At 36.1% G+C, this 13,714-nt stretch overlaps 1 long non-coding RNA gene across 1 annotated transcript in view; it reads left to right on the top strand.

The window, feature by feature from the left end:
* The window catches only part of LOC112605269, a 557,341-nt gene that overhangs the window by 447,303 nt on the left and 96,324 nt on the right, over positions 1-13,714 (top strand). The window lies entirely within an intron of this gene.

Here is a 13,714-nt window from a genome sequence, read left to right as displayed (position 1 = left end):
AATTTATTTCTTGTTGTGGAATCTAATTGTTCTGGCAAAGGATGGCCAAGGAGAAGTACAAAATAAGTAAGTGAATTGCTGACTGCTAAATGATACACGAGTAAAGCCAATCCAAGGAAATCCCCATGAAGAAATATTCTGAGAGAAGTTCCACACTGCCGAACTTTTAGAGAAACATCTTTAGGCTCTTTGCTTAGTGAAATGTCCTCAGATAGACAGAGATATGAAACTTCTTGAAATTATTCGAAATACTAACATTTTATACAAAATATGACTTTTAAATGTTCAATAAAACCTCATGGCATTGAACATCTAGGACACAGGAAAAATAATGTCATGGCAAAAATATAAGTTTGTAGAGTTTCCATGTACAAAACATCAATTTAGTAAGTATTTCAAATGTTCTCAACTTGTAGATATATGTGGAGAGATACGTAGAATAATGAGAAACTAGCTCTTTAAGAATTTAAGACATTATTATCCATGTGTTGTTTAAATTTTCCCCCACTAACAGACAAAATGGACTCTTCTTGGCTAACTGAGCTTCTCAAAGTTAAAACAGAACCAGGCCACCATAGTTAAGAGAGGGAACAATCACGTACTCTGCATTCTTAGAAAGATCTAAGTGCCACAGGACCTCCTTTTTACAACCAAGCCAAAGAAGTTTCCGTTGTCAGTGTCAGGATTAACTGTGACCAGAAACTCTCCCTGTCACTCACTGGCTGTTTGAAAGAAACATCTGACAGAGACTTGGCCGATTTGGGGTCTAGAAACTATCTCATCAGGGTCAACAATTTTGACCAATCAGAAATGAACAAGTTTGAAACTTTCATTTGCCTAAGTGGACCTGGTTGATAACCTAGGTGAGAACTTTCCCTATTTAAGCCAGTCCCTCCCTTTGTTCTGTGGAAAGCATACTTCTATTTGTATTGAATGTTATGCCTCCTCAATCTACGGATTATTTTTTAATAGAAAATAAGCTTTCCCTTTTTTCTCTAAAGATCTCATGACCTTTTGTTGACAATGTGAATAAACCTTCCAAACATGCACACAGTTAATCATCTATGACAATTGCTTTAAAAAAAAGTGGTAGTATAATAAATGTTATAGTATGTTGTCTGGACATGGTAGCTCACATCTATAGTCCCAGCACTTTGGGAGGCTGAGGTAGGAGGATCACTAGAGTCCAGGAGTTGGAGACCAGCCTGGGCAACAGAGGGAGATCCTGTCTCTATGAAAAAAATAATTTAAATATATTTAAAAATTATAAATAAGAATAAATGTCATATTGTTCAGAAAAGAGATAAGAATTTAGGAAAGATGCAGTGGAGAAGGCAGGAGGGTAGTTTTCCTAGAGGAGTACAACTTGAGAGATCATATACGAAATATGTCAGCTTTCAAAGTATGCCCCACCTTGCTCCCTGGTCTAACCAGATGTATGATTACTTTGGCCTCACTGTATTAGAAGACAAGGCCCAAAACGTAATTGTGATGTAAATAGTTTTGTTTGTTTGTTTGTTGTTTGGTATTGTATGGTTATTATTTTAAATACTCTCTTCCTTTTAAATTCCTCACAAATGATTGGCCTATGTTTTTGAGAAAGAACACTAATACTCTCAAGAACTTGAAAAGAAAAATATCAAATTCATATGACTCTTTGTCTAAAGAGACCATTTAGCTCCTGAATAGCTGCCCAGCATCAGTCATGTTCAGAGAAGGGGAAGTAACATTGTCTCCTCTTTTTTGGCCTGAACAATTGTTCCTCTGTGAAATTTTTTAGAAATTGTGTGTGTGCGACCATTTTTCGAAAATAAAGTTGTAAAATGATAATGTTGCCAAAATACGCAAACCAACATATGTGTTTTCTTTCTCTACCACCTTTTTGAAAAGCATTTTTGGGCTGGGGAAGATTATCTTAAAATTGTATTTCCCAATAATATTCAAAAAATAAGGAAATGCTGGAGAAGCAAATTCCTATGAAATTAACAGCAGTAAAGGCTCAAAGTGGTGAGAGTTTGACTTAGTTGAAAAATAACACAGGATGTCAGTGAAGCTGACTTTTGTGAGCTAGAAAGAGAATAATAGGAGACGAAGTTAGAGAGGTAAGAATATGTATTTACCTACATTATTAAGGAAATGCCATAAATAAGAATTTATGTTTTATTCTAATTGCAATAAATAGATGTTTATAGTGATTTACGCTGTATCTAATTTGTATTCATAAATGAACCAATGGGCTGCTATGTTGAGAATTAGTTTAAAGGCTAAGAATAGAAGAAGGGCAGCTGCTATTATGGTATCCTTGGAAAGACATAACAATGCCTTGTTTTTTGTTTTTGTTTGTTTTGTTTTGTTTTGTTTTTTTGAGATGGAGTCTCGCTCTGTCGCCTAGGCTGGAGTGCGGTGGCGCAATCTCCGCTCACTGCAAGCTCCGCCTCCCGGGTTCACACTATTTTCTTGCCTCAGCCTCCCCAGTAGCTGGGACTACAGTCACCCACCACCACGTCCAGCTAATTTTTTGTGTTTTTTAGTAGAGACAGGGTTTCACCATGTTAGCCAGGTTGGTCTCGATCTCCTGACCTCATGATCCGCCTGCCTCAGTTTCCCAAAGTGCTGGGATTACAGGCATGAGCCACCGTGCCCTGCCAGTAATGACTTTTTAAAGGTGAAGAAAACTTTTCTTCCACCCTCTGAAGGTCTGAGCTCTGTAATGATCTTGACAGTAGACAGATTAGTAAGACAAATCTGGATGCTCTGGTTCATGCCTGTAGTCCAGCTATTCAGGAGGCTGAGGCAGGATGATCCCTTGAGCCCAGGAGTTTGTGGCTACAGTAAGCTGTGATCCATCCCAGGTCACTGCATTCCAACCTGGCAAGACTCTATCTCTTAAAAAATAAAAAAGAGCAAGACTCTATCTCTTAAAAAAAAAAAAAAAAGAAAGAAAAGAAAGGGAGAAAAGACATACAAATTTATTATATGCATATGCACAGGAATCCCACAAAATATAAGACTCAAAGAGGGGCCAGATGGTTGAAGCTTAAATAGCATTTTGAGCTACAGAAAGAAATAGGGGCTTGTTGTGGAGAGGTGGCAACACAAGCCATAGGAGGTTGAAGGGAGGACATCCATGATGAACAAAGGTTGTTTTACTATACAGATCAAGTTTCTCAGGCAGCCTTCAGAATAGGTGATAGGCTATGCAAAATTCTTTCTGGGCTAAGCATTGATATGATCTTTTCTAGATCTGTTTTAGACAGATAAGGAGGCTCAGAGAAAGCCTGTTCTTACATTTGCTGTTTACTAATGTAGATAGATGTAAATTTCTTTTACAAAAGGACAGCTTTTCAGATCTATTCCTGTGTCTGCAGCTTCTCTGAATAGTTATCTCAAAATATGCCAAGAAGTATATTTTGTGATACCATAGAGTAGTCTCCTACAGTCCCATTTTGGGGTGGTATGTCCTGAGCCCCAACAACTTCATTATTAGAAAATACAAATAAAAAAAGGGAACATGTATACTTTGTAATTAAAGCAAAATGTAAAGGTCAATACAATATATGTAGACAGGGAATAGGGACAAAAAGCGTAACCAAAATAATCCTTATGATTTTTGGCTGGAGCAACAAGATAGGTGTTAAAATTCTTAACTGAAGTGAATAAAATTGAGAAATAACAGATTTGGGTGGAGTAGAATACAAAAATAATTTTGATTATCATTTGTTTTCAGTCCTTTTGAATATAATACAAGATGTCCATCTATTTTTTTTAATCCTTGATTTTTCATTATGTTATGGCATTCTGCCTTATGAACATACGCTAATCAAATGAACATATCTCTATTATTGAATATTTGTTTCTTTAAGTGCTTTGAAGCTATTGACTGTTGCCCTCCACAAAGACCACCTGAAAAAGCTGTTGATTAAGCAAATTTAAATTGATGAGATTTACTGCAATAAGGAGGGAATATCAACTTGAAATAGTATTAGTAGTGTCTCAGTATGAAAATAATTGAGGATAGTTACAGAGTTTGATGACCTGATTTGTATAATATTAAGATGGGACTTGTAATCTGTGTAAATGCCTAAGATTAGGAACAATTTATGATAAAGTAGCTTTGAATTGACTGGCAACGTGAATTAAGGGTCTTGAAGTAAGTCTTGAGTAATCTGTTAGTCTTGATAAGAAAGCTATATTAGGCTGGGTGCGGTGGCTCACGTCTGTAATCCCAGCACTTTGGGAGGCCGAGGCGGGGAGATCACGAGGTCAGGAGATCGAGACCATCCTGGGTAACACAGTGAAATCCTGTCTCTACCAAAAAAAAAAAAAAAAAAATACAAAAAATTAGCCAGGTGTGGTGGTGGGCGCCTGTTGTCCCAGCTACTGGGGAGGCTGAGGCAGAAGAATGGCGTGAACCTGGGAGGCAGAGCTTGCAGTGAGCCAAGATCGCACCACTACACTCCTGCCTGGGTGACAGTGCAAGACTGTCTCAAAAAAAAAAAAAAAAAGAAAAAGAAAAAAGAAAAGCTATTTTAGTTGGCTCACTGTCATATCTTCCAGAAACAAATATTTGATTGTCCCTAGCATTTTACGATAAAGACACAGAAATTGTCCAGTATTGTTCAATATAGGGACAGGGAATCACATTGATTTCAGCCCTCAATACATATTGTCAAATAGCCCTCAGTGAAGTTGGCATTAATTTAGACGTTTCTATATTTACTCCTACTGATTATATTTTTACTTGAATTTAATGAATAATTACCTGAAATATTATTTATCATACTCAGATTTTGATGTGCTATATTGCTATATCTGATTTTTATTCATCTTTTAATTTTTAATATCAGTTCATAACCCAATAAAGGACAACTAATAATTATAATTATTCAATAAATATAATTATTGAAAATATGCGTGTGGAAACCAAGCATTAGTCTTATAAGAAGAAATACTAATTGAGATAAAGGTGTTGAAAACAGTGCCCTAATCTTTAGGGAAAACATATGAATGTCTCTTATAAGAACCACTTTTGTAATATTTTCATTATAGCATTTCAACTGTCAGAGGGATTAGTGAGCAAAGATGGCTTTGGCATATTTTCAAAATGATCCCAAGTATTGAATCCTTCATTTAAGGAGCCATAGCAATGTTAGACAGATGATGATAGACTTTCTTCCCAGTGGGAACACTTGAGTTGCATCCCTCACTTATCATTCTCATGCATAGTGACTATCACAAATAGCTATAGGAGATTAGCCTGTTTGGCTGGTTTTATCCAGGCAGAGCTTTCATGGCAGGTATCAAAAGAAAGACACCTAATACTCATAATCCTTGTGAAATATAACCTAAGGGGGAGAAATTCCATTTTTTATAGAAACTTTGCTGGAAAATGTTTTATAAAGCAAAAAACGTTTCAGATAATGCGTTGCAATCTAATTATTTTTCTCTATTGGCAACAATGACCCTTTTTACTAAAAAAACTTCCTTAGACCCAAAACAGTTACAAAAGAGTAAAAATGTCTAACTTATATTCTTTAAAATTGCAGATACACATACATATATAACCTTTTTAATGCAAAAGAGTAAAATGCGAAGGGTACTAACTTGTATTTTTTAACATGATGAGTGAATGCAGCATATAGTGTGAATTTAATGGGTTCCTGATAAGATTTGGCTCTGTGTCTCTACACAAATCTCATCATGAATTGTAATCCCCATGTGTGTCAAAGAAGGGACCAGGTGGGAGATGACTGGATAAGAGGGTAGCTTTCCTCATGCTTTCCTCATGATAGTGAGTGAGTTCTCACGAGATCTGATGGTATTAAACTGGCACTTCCCCCTTTACCCTCTCTCTTCTTCTGTCATGTAAGACATGCATTGTTTCTCCTTTACCTTCTGCCATGACTGTAAGCTTCCTGAGGCCTCCCCAGCCATGTGAATTGTGAGTCAATTAAACCTCTTTCTATAAACTACCCAGTCTCAGGTAGTTCTTCATAGCAGGGTGAAAATGGCCTAACACAGTTTCTTTTCAAATTTTATCAACATTTTATCATAAACTGACATTATTTATTTAATATTTTACTTAAGTTTTCAATATATAGGTTTACCATGTAAATATGTATTTTCTTATCAAGAAAGCAGTACCAAATATTTTAAAATTCTTAAAAAATAAAAAAATTATTAATAACTATATTATCAGAAAGTCATTGTTAATAGTTTTATGTATATGTATGTGTGTATATATATATACACACACACACACACACCTCATTAGTATTCAAAAATTTATATCATGCAGCACATTTTTTGCAAATTTCCAATAAGCTGTAATAACACATATATATGAAAAAAATGAACTGAGTAAACTATTCATTTCATAGAACTAGAAGATAGAATCAAATTACAGAAGTATAAAATAAGAAATTATATTTTTAAAAAATGTAACACAATTAACCAATTCTAAGACAATAAACCATGAAAAATTTTGTGATTGCTAGGGGTTGCATAGATGGCATAAAAGCTTACTATTAGAGCCTCTAAGTCAGTTCCAGTCATCATTCCTCCACTGTCCTGTACCAGGCCATTTTCTACTGGACAAATTTTCATTCCTCTAGGAAAACAAAATTCTATAAACTTTCTTAAATGGAAACATCCTGTTACCTCACTAACTCTTCAATAATTCTACACACACACACATACACACACAAATACACACACACACACACACAAATTTATTCTTAGAAAAGCAATTGTAGCAATTATGTTATCAAATAATATTATAGAAGTAGGTGGGTTTTTTCCAAATAATTGGAGTTTGTGCTTTTCATAATTTTCCAATAAGTGCCATAGTAAAAGTTTTTTGGTCCCCTGGCACAACTGTCATGCTAAATATTTACCATAACTGTCACTGGAAAGGAGTCCCAAGAGAGGATTCTTAGATCTTACACGAGAAAGAATTTGGGGCTAGACTACAAAGTTAAGTGAAAGGAAGTTTATGAGAGAAATAAACAAAAACAATGGCTACTCCACAGAGGAGGGCATTCCTGAAAGCAAGAAGAGAAACATGCCCACCTTAGGCAGAACCCTTGTTTATATAGAAGTTAAAAAAGCAAAAAACAAAGAAAAATATTGCATTAGTCTGTTTTCACGCTGCTGATAAAGACATACTTGAGATTGGAAAGAAAAAGAGTTTTAATGGACTTACAGTTCCATATGGCTGGGCAGGCCTCACAATCATGGCAGAAGGCAAGGAGGAGCATGTCACGTCTTACATGGATGATGGAAGGCAAAGAGAGAAAGCTTGTACAGGGAAACTTCTCTTTATGCAACCATCAGATCTTGTGAGACGTATTCACTATCATGAAAACAGCATGAGAAAGGCCCACCCCCATGATTCAATTACCTCTCACTGGTCCCTCTCATGACACATGGGAATTGTGGGAGTTACAATTCAAGATGAGATTTGAGTGGGACATAGCCAAATCATATCATATATATATACACACACACACACACACATATACACACACACACACAAACACACAAATATATGTATGTGTGTATATATACACACACACAAACACACACATATATGTGTGCATATATGTATACACACATATGTATATGTATATATGCTATACCACTAGGGCTCATGACAAAGGATTGTTAATCTTTGTGTAATTCTACTGATTTTGCAAAAATCTACATAATTATCTTAAAGCAAAATATTCTTAAACTAAGAATGCTTTTGTCTTTAAGATGTGGGGACATCAGGACACTTTCTGGGTCTGTTAAGTCCTGGGTCTGTTTAGTAAACATTATTAATCTGTTCCCTTGACCATCAACATCTTATGATTATGAATGCCTAGGTTCCTGGGAATGCAGCCCAGCAGGTCAGTCTCATTTTACCCAGCCAGTGCCTCTTCTGGATAGATCACTCTGGTTCAAATGCCTCTGACATATTCACAAATAACACAACCTTATGACTACTTTGAACTTGTATTATTTTTAACTGTAACAAGCAATCCTTTTGATACTATCATTTAAAATAAATGACAGTTTAATCTGTGAAGAAAAAAAAGTACATTTTTATCTGAGGAATGTGAGCTCCTGTAAATTATGAGACCCAGAAAGGAATTTGAATGAAATAGCAGTCACATGTCTCCCATTAGAGCAAAACAATTACATCTTAAAGGCACTTGCTGTGTGAGTTCTAGATTAACTGATGCCAAGAAGCCTTTAAATCCCATGTGATGGGCACCCTAACTCATAACATTAACTCAATAATGTATAGCCAATCACTAATCGATGATATCTCTGTAGTCAATGAGAATTCCTATTAGATAACCTTGTATCAGTCCACTCCTTGTTTTCTTTGCCTTTAAAAACCAGTTGGTAACAAGGGTTGATGGAGCTCTCCCCAAAACTACCTGGAAGTGTGCCCCACACAGCTAACCTCACTTTGGTTCATGTAAACTCTTAAAATTATATTTTGTGCTTCAGTCTTTTTCTTGTAGGTCAACAAGTGAAAAATAAGAAATCAAATGTATTTTTAAACTACATTATTTTCCTAATTTATTTAATAAGAATTTAATTAGAGTTTAGGAAAACAAAATTCTATAAATTTTTTTAAATGGAAACTCCCTGTTACCTTACTGGCTCTTCAAAAATTCTACACACAAAAAATTATTATTTAAAAAGCAATGGTAACAGTGATGCTATCACAATACTTTAGGATTAAAGATTTCTTTCAAATAATTGGAATTTGTGCTTTTCACAGTCTTCCAACAAGTGTCACAGCTGAACTCTTACTCATTTTAATTTCTTTATTTTTGAAAAAATATATGTATGTATATATAAATATTTGTGGTTATTTACTTCAGAGTGATTTAAATTATTTTCTTTAGCCTCCCTTGTTGCATTCCTTCTCACACTGCTGTAAAGAAATACCTGTGACTGATTGGGTAATTTATAAAGCAAAGAAGTCTAATTGGCTCATGGTTCTACAGGCTGTACAGAAAGCATGGCAGCATCTGGTTCTGGGAAGGCCTCAGAAAAATTATGATCATGGCAGAAGGTGGAGGAGAAGCAGGCAGGTCTTACATGGTAAGAGCAAAAGGAAGAGAGAGGGGGAAAGTGTACACACTTTTAAATAACTAGGTCCCATGAGAACTCACGATGCCTATGACAACATTGTCATAGGAATGGTGTTAAACCATGAGAAACTGCTCTCATGATTCAATCACCTCCCTTCTCACCAGGCCCCACCTCCTAATACTGGGAATTACATTTCAACATGAGATTAGGGTGGGCACACAGATTCAAACCATATGATTCTGCACTTGGCCCCTTCCAAATCTCATTCCCTTCTCACGTTTTAAAAGACAATTGTTGCAGGACTTTTTCTTAATTCAGCTAAATATGGGTTTTTTGTTCCATGGCCATGAAAATTCAGGGTTACAGACAATTTAAATGGTGAGTAAGACAGGGTTTTACTGAGTAAAAATGAAGGAAACGGGGAAACAGGGACTCTCTTCAAGGCCAGAGTGCCTGCTAGAGTGTTGAAGTTTGAATCCCAGGAAGAGAAGGTGTCAGGCTCCTCCCTGTTGTAGATGTTGCAAACTTCCTGAGGCTCCACTGCAGTGTGCAGGCTGGCTGGAGTTTTGCCAGGGACCTGCTCCCACCTGGCTGTGTCACAATCATCCCTTCACAACCGTCCCCCAAACTCTTGACTCATTCCAGCCTTAACTCAAATGTCCCAGTCCAAAGTTTCATTTGAGACAAGACAAATCCCTTCTGCCTTTGAGCCTGTAAAATCAAAAATAAGTTAGTTACTTCCAAGATAGAATGGGGTTACAGGCATTGGGTAAAGGTTCCCATTCCAAATGAGAGAGATTGGCCAAAAAAAAAAAAAAAAAAAAAAAAAAAAAAACAAAAAAAAAGCTCCACAGGCCCCATGCAAATCCAAAACACAGCTTGGCAGTCATTAAATCTTAAAGCTCCAAAATCTCCTTTGACTCCATGCCTCACATTGAAGGCAAGCTAATGCAACAGATGGGCTCCCAGAGCCTTGGGCATCTCCCCTCCTGGTATAGCACCTGTGGCTCTTTCATTTTTGGCATTGAGTGCCTCCAGCTTTTCCAGGCTCATGGCACAAGCTGTTAGTGGATCTACCTTTCTGGGGTCTGGAGGATGGAGGCCCTCTTCCCATAGTTCACCTATACAGTGCCCCAGTGGGGACTCTGTGTGAGGGCTCCAACCCCACATTTCTCTTCTGCTCTGCCCTAGAAGAGCTTCTTCCTGAGGGCTCTGCTTCTGTACCAGACTTCTGCCTGCACATCCAGGCATTTCCATACATCCTCTGAAATCCAGTTGGAGGCTCCCAAGCCTCAATACTTGCACTCCGCACACCAGCAGGCTTAACATTTTGGGAAAACCACCAAGGCTTCTGGCTTACACCTGCTGGAGCATCAACCTAAGCTGTTTCTGGGCCCCTTTAATCCAAAGCTGGAGTAGGAGACACATCTGGAACTGGAGCCACCAGAATACCGGAGGCAGTGTCCTGAGGCTCCACAGCAGTGGAGCCCTGGGCCTCACATACATCATTCAGTCCCCCTAGGCCTCTGGGCCTGTGATGGAAGGGGGCTGCCAAGAAGGTCTCTGAAATACCTTTGAGGCCTTTACCCCATTGTCTTGGATATCAGCACTTGGCTCCTCTTTACTTATACAAATTTCTGTAGCCAGTTTGAATTCCTCCCCAGAAAATGGGTTTTTCTTTTCTACTGCATGGCCAGGGTGCAAATTTCCCAAACATGCTCTGCTTCCTTTTAAAATTGAGTTCCTATTTCAGGTCATTTATTTGCTCATACATATGAGTATAGGTAGTTAGAAGCAACCAGGCCACTTTTGGAATGCCTTGCTGCTGAGAAATTTTTTCTGCCAGATACCCTAAATCATCACTCTCAAGTTCAAAATTCCATAGATCCCTAGAGCAGAGGTGTAATATAGCCAAACTCTTTGCCAAGACATAAGAAAAGTGACCTTTACTTCCATTCCCAATAAGTTCCTCATCTCCATCTGAGACCTCCTCAGCCTGGACTTCACTGTTCATATCACTATCAGCATTTTGGTCACAACAATGTAACCAGTTTCTAGGGAGTTCCAAACTTTCCCTCATCTTCCTGTCTTCTTCTGAGCCCTCCAAATTGTTCCAAACTCTGCCCATTACCCAGTTTTAAATCTGCTTCCACATTTTTGGGTACCTTGATTGCAATGGTCTACTCCTTGGTACCAGTTTTCTGTATTAGTCGATTCTTCCACTGCTATAAAGAAAAACCTGAGACTAATTGATAACAAAAAGAGGTTTAATTGGCTCATGGTTCTGCAGGCTGTACAGGAAACATGGCAGCATATGGTTCTGGAGAAGCCTCAGAAAACTTACAATTATGGCAGAAGCTGGAGGGGAATCAAGCAGGTTTGATGTGGCCAGACCAGAAGGAAGAGAGATGGGGGAGGTGCACACACTTTTAAACATTCAGCTACCTTGAGAACTCACTATCCTGAGGACAACAGAGAGGAGTGAGGAGTGGTGGTGTTAAATCATGAGAAACCACTCTTATGATCCAATCACCTCCCACCAGGCCCCACCTCCAACGCTGGGAATTACATTTCGACATGAGATTTGGGTGGGGACATAGATCAAAACCATATTACCTGTGATTTTTAAAATGTCTGTTATTAACCCACATTACATTTTGATTAAAAAGTCTAAGTTGAAAGGTTGTTTAAAAAAAGGCTGCAATCATATTCAAGACTAACAAAATACTAAATGTATGTTTTTCATTAACTATTTCAATTTTATTATTCATCTCCTCTTGGGAGATACTGCTTGAGTTTTTCCTTCTATTAGTGTACCATATTTTGTTTATCTAATCACATTGTATTGGATATTTAAACGTTTTTACAATTTATTGATTTCTATATAAAATTCATAATGAATATAACATGAATATAGAACTCTGAAAATATGTTGTTTGCTTTCATAGGATGTACTCTTTAAAAAGGTGAGCTGAAACAAGTATATGTCATTTTTCAAAGAATTTTATGATGTTGTCTGCATTTTGGTCCCTCTCCCTTGAGATTTTTCTCTTCAAATTTACCCTTCCTTCAAGAGTGTATGAATTTAACCATTTTCCAAAGGTCTTTTTTTTTTTTTTTTTTTTTCCCAAAGGTCTTAATAACACTGGGCATTGCCATCATTTCTACTTTTGCCAGTTTACAATAAAAAATTCCTGTTATTGTGTTTTTTGATTAATAATAAAATTAAACTTTGCATATGTTTATAGATTTTTTCTTTAACAATAACTTTTTAAAGGCATTTGTACATGTAAAACTGAGATTTGCATGATTTTATTAAACTTAATTTTAAAGATTCATTTAAAATTAAGGTGCAGTGGCTCACACCTGTAATCTCAGCATGCTGGGAGGCTGAGATGGGAGGATTTCTTGAGCCCAGGAATTCAAGGCTGCAGTGAGCTAGGATTGTGTCTCTGAAATTCATCCATTCATCCAGTGATCATGTCTGGGCAACAGAGTGAGATCATGTCTCTAAAAGTTTTCTTTCTTATATTTATTTTTAAACTGATGAAAGTATATCTATTAGCATACATAGTAAACACCTTTTACCTCATATCAACATTTTTCCATAATCTGTGGATTTTTGTTTTGACACAGTGATTAATTTTTAGTATCTGTTTATTTTTAATGTGTTGCAATTTTTTATCTCACACTTAAATATTTAAGCTTCCTATAATTATTTTTGTGTAAAATATGAGGTAGCTGTCTAACTCATACAAAAATCAATCTAGCTTTAATATTAAAAAAATTATTGTATTCCATGTATTCTTCTGTCATTAATATTAATAATTGGAAAGCCTTTCTTGACATAATTCATTTGTTTTCAATATTTTGAAAATTATTTCTTTTTATAGGTGCTATAGTATTTTTTAATTGACAGAAATAGTATCTGTATTTAAGGCATACAATATGATATTTTGAAATATAGAGTTTGTATTTGTGTTGTAATTGTTCAACATTTATGTCCATATACCAATGTTTGTTATAAGTACTGAGTACATTTAAAAAATTAGATTTTTTTTCTTAGCTCAGTAATATTTAAAATAACATAAGAATTATCTCTTAACCTTATCTGGTAAATTCTGGAGGCCTTTAGCTTCCCTAGAGGATACTTAAGTGACATCACAATATTGAAAACGGCAGTTGAGTGTGATAAGAAAAAAAACAAAAAAACAAAAAAAAAACCAAGAGTTCAAGCTTTAAAGTCAGAAATTCCTGGGTTTAATATGTTAGCCAAGCAGATCTTTTGAAGCAGCAAGTTATGTCTTTAATTGGACATAGCAATGTTTCCTGATTTATGTAGGTACCTCAAAGTCTTGAATATATCTGGCACATATCAAAGTTTTCTCATTATTATTTAAAAAGCTGTTTCTATAGAGTACTTGAAAAATAACAGAGCATTATCATAAATGAACTATAATAAAAGCATAAAGTTTATCCAATACTAGTGAATAAATTTATATAATCAATGACATCAATAAGAAAATAAGAAATTACCATTACCTGGATAGCCAAAAAAGACTTCTGAAAAAATACAACATTCATTTTGTATATGAACTTAAACCCAATTAAGAATACA

Source organism: Theropithecus gelada, chromosome 13, assembly GCF_003255815.1.
Source record: "Theropithecus gelada isolate Dixy chromosome 13, Tgel_1.0, whole genome shotgun sequence".
NCBI lineage: Eukaryota > Metazoa > Chordata > Mammalia > Primates > Cercopithecidae > Theropithecus > Theropithecus gelada.
The sequence above is the reverse complement of the archived record's forward strand: the minus strand, read 5'-3'. Positions and strand labels throughout refer to the sequence as shown.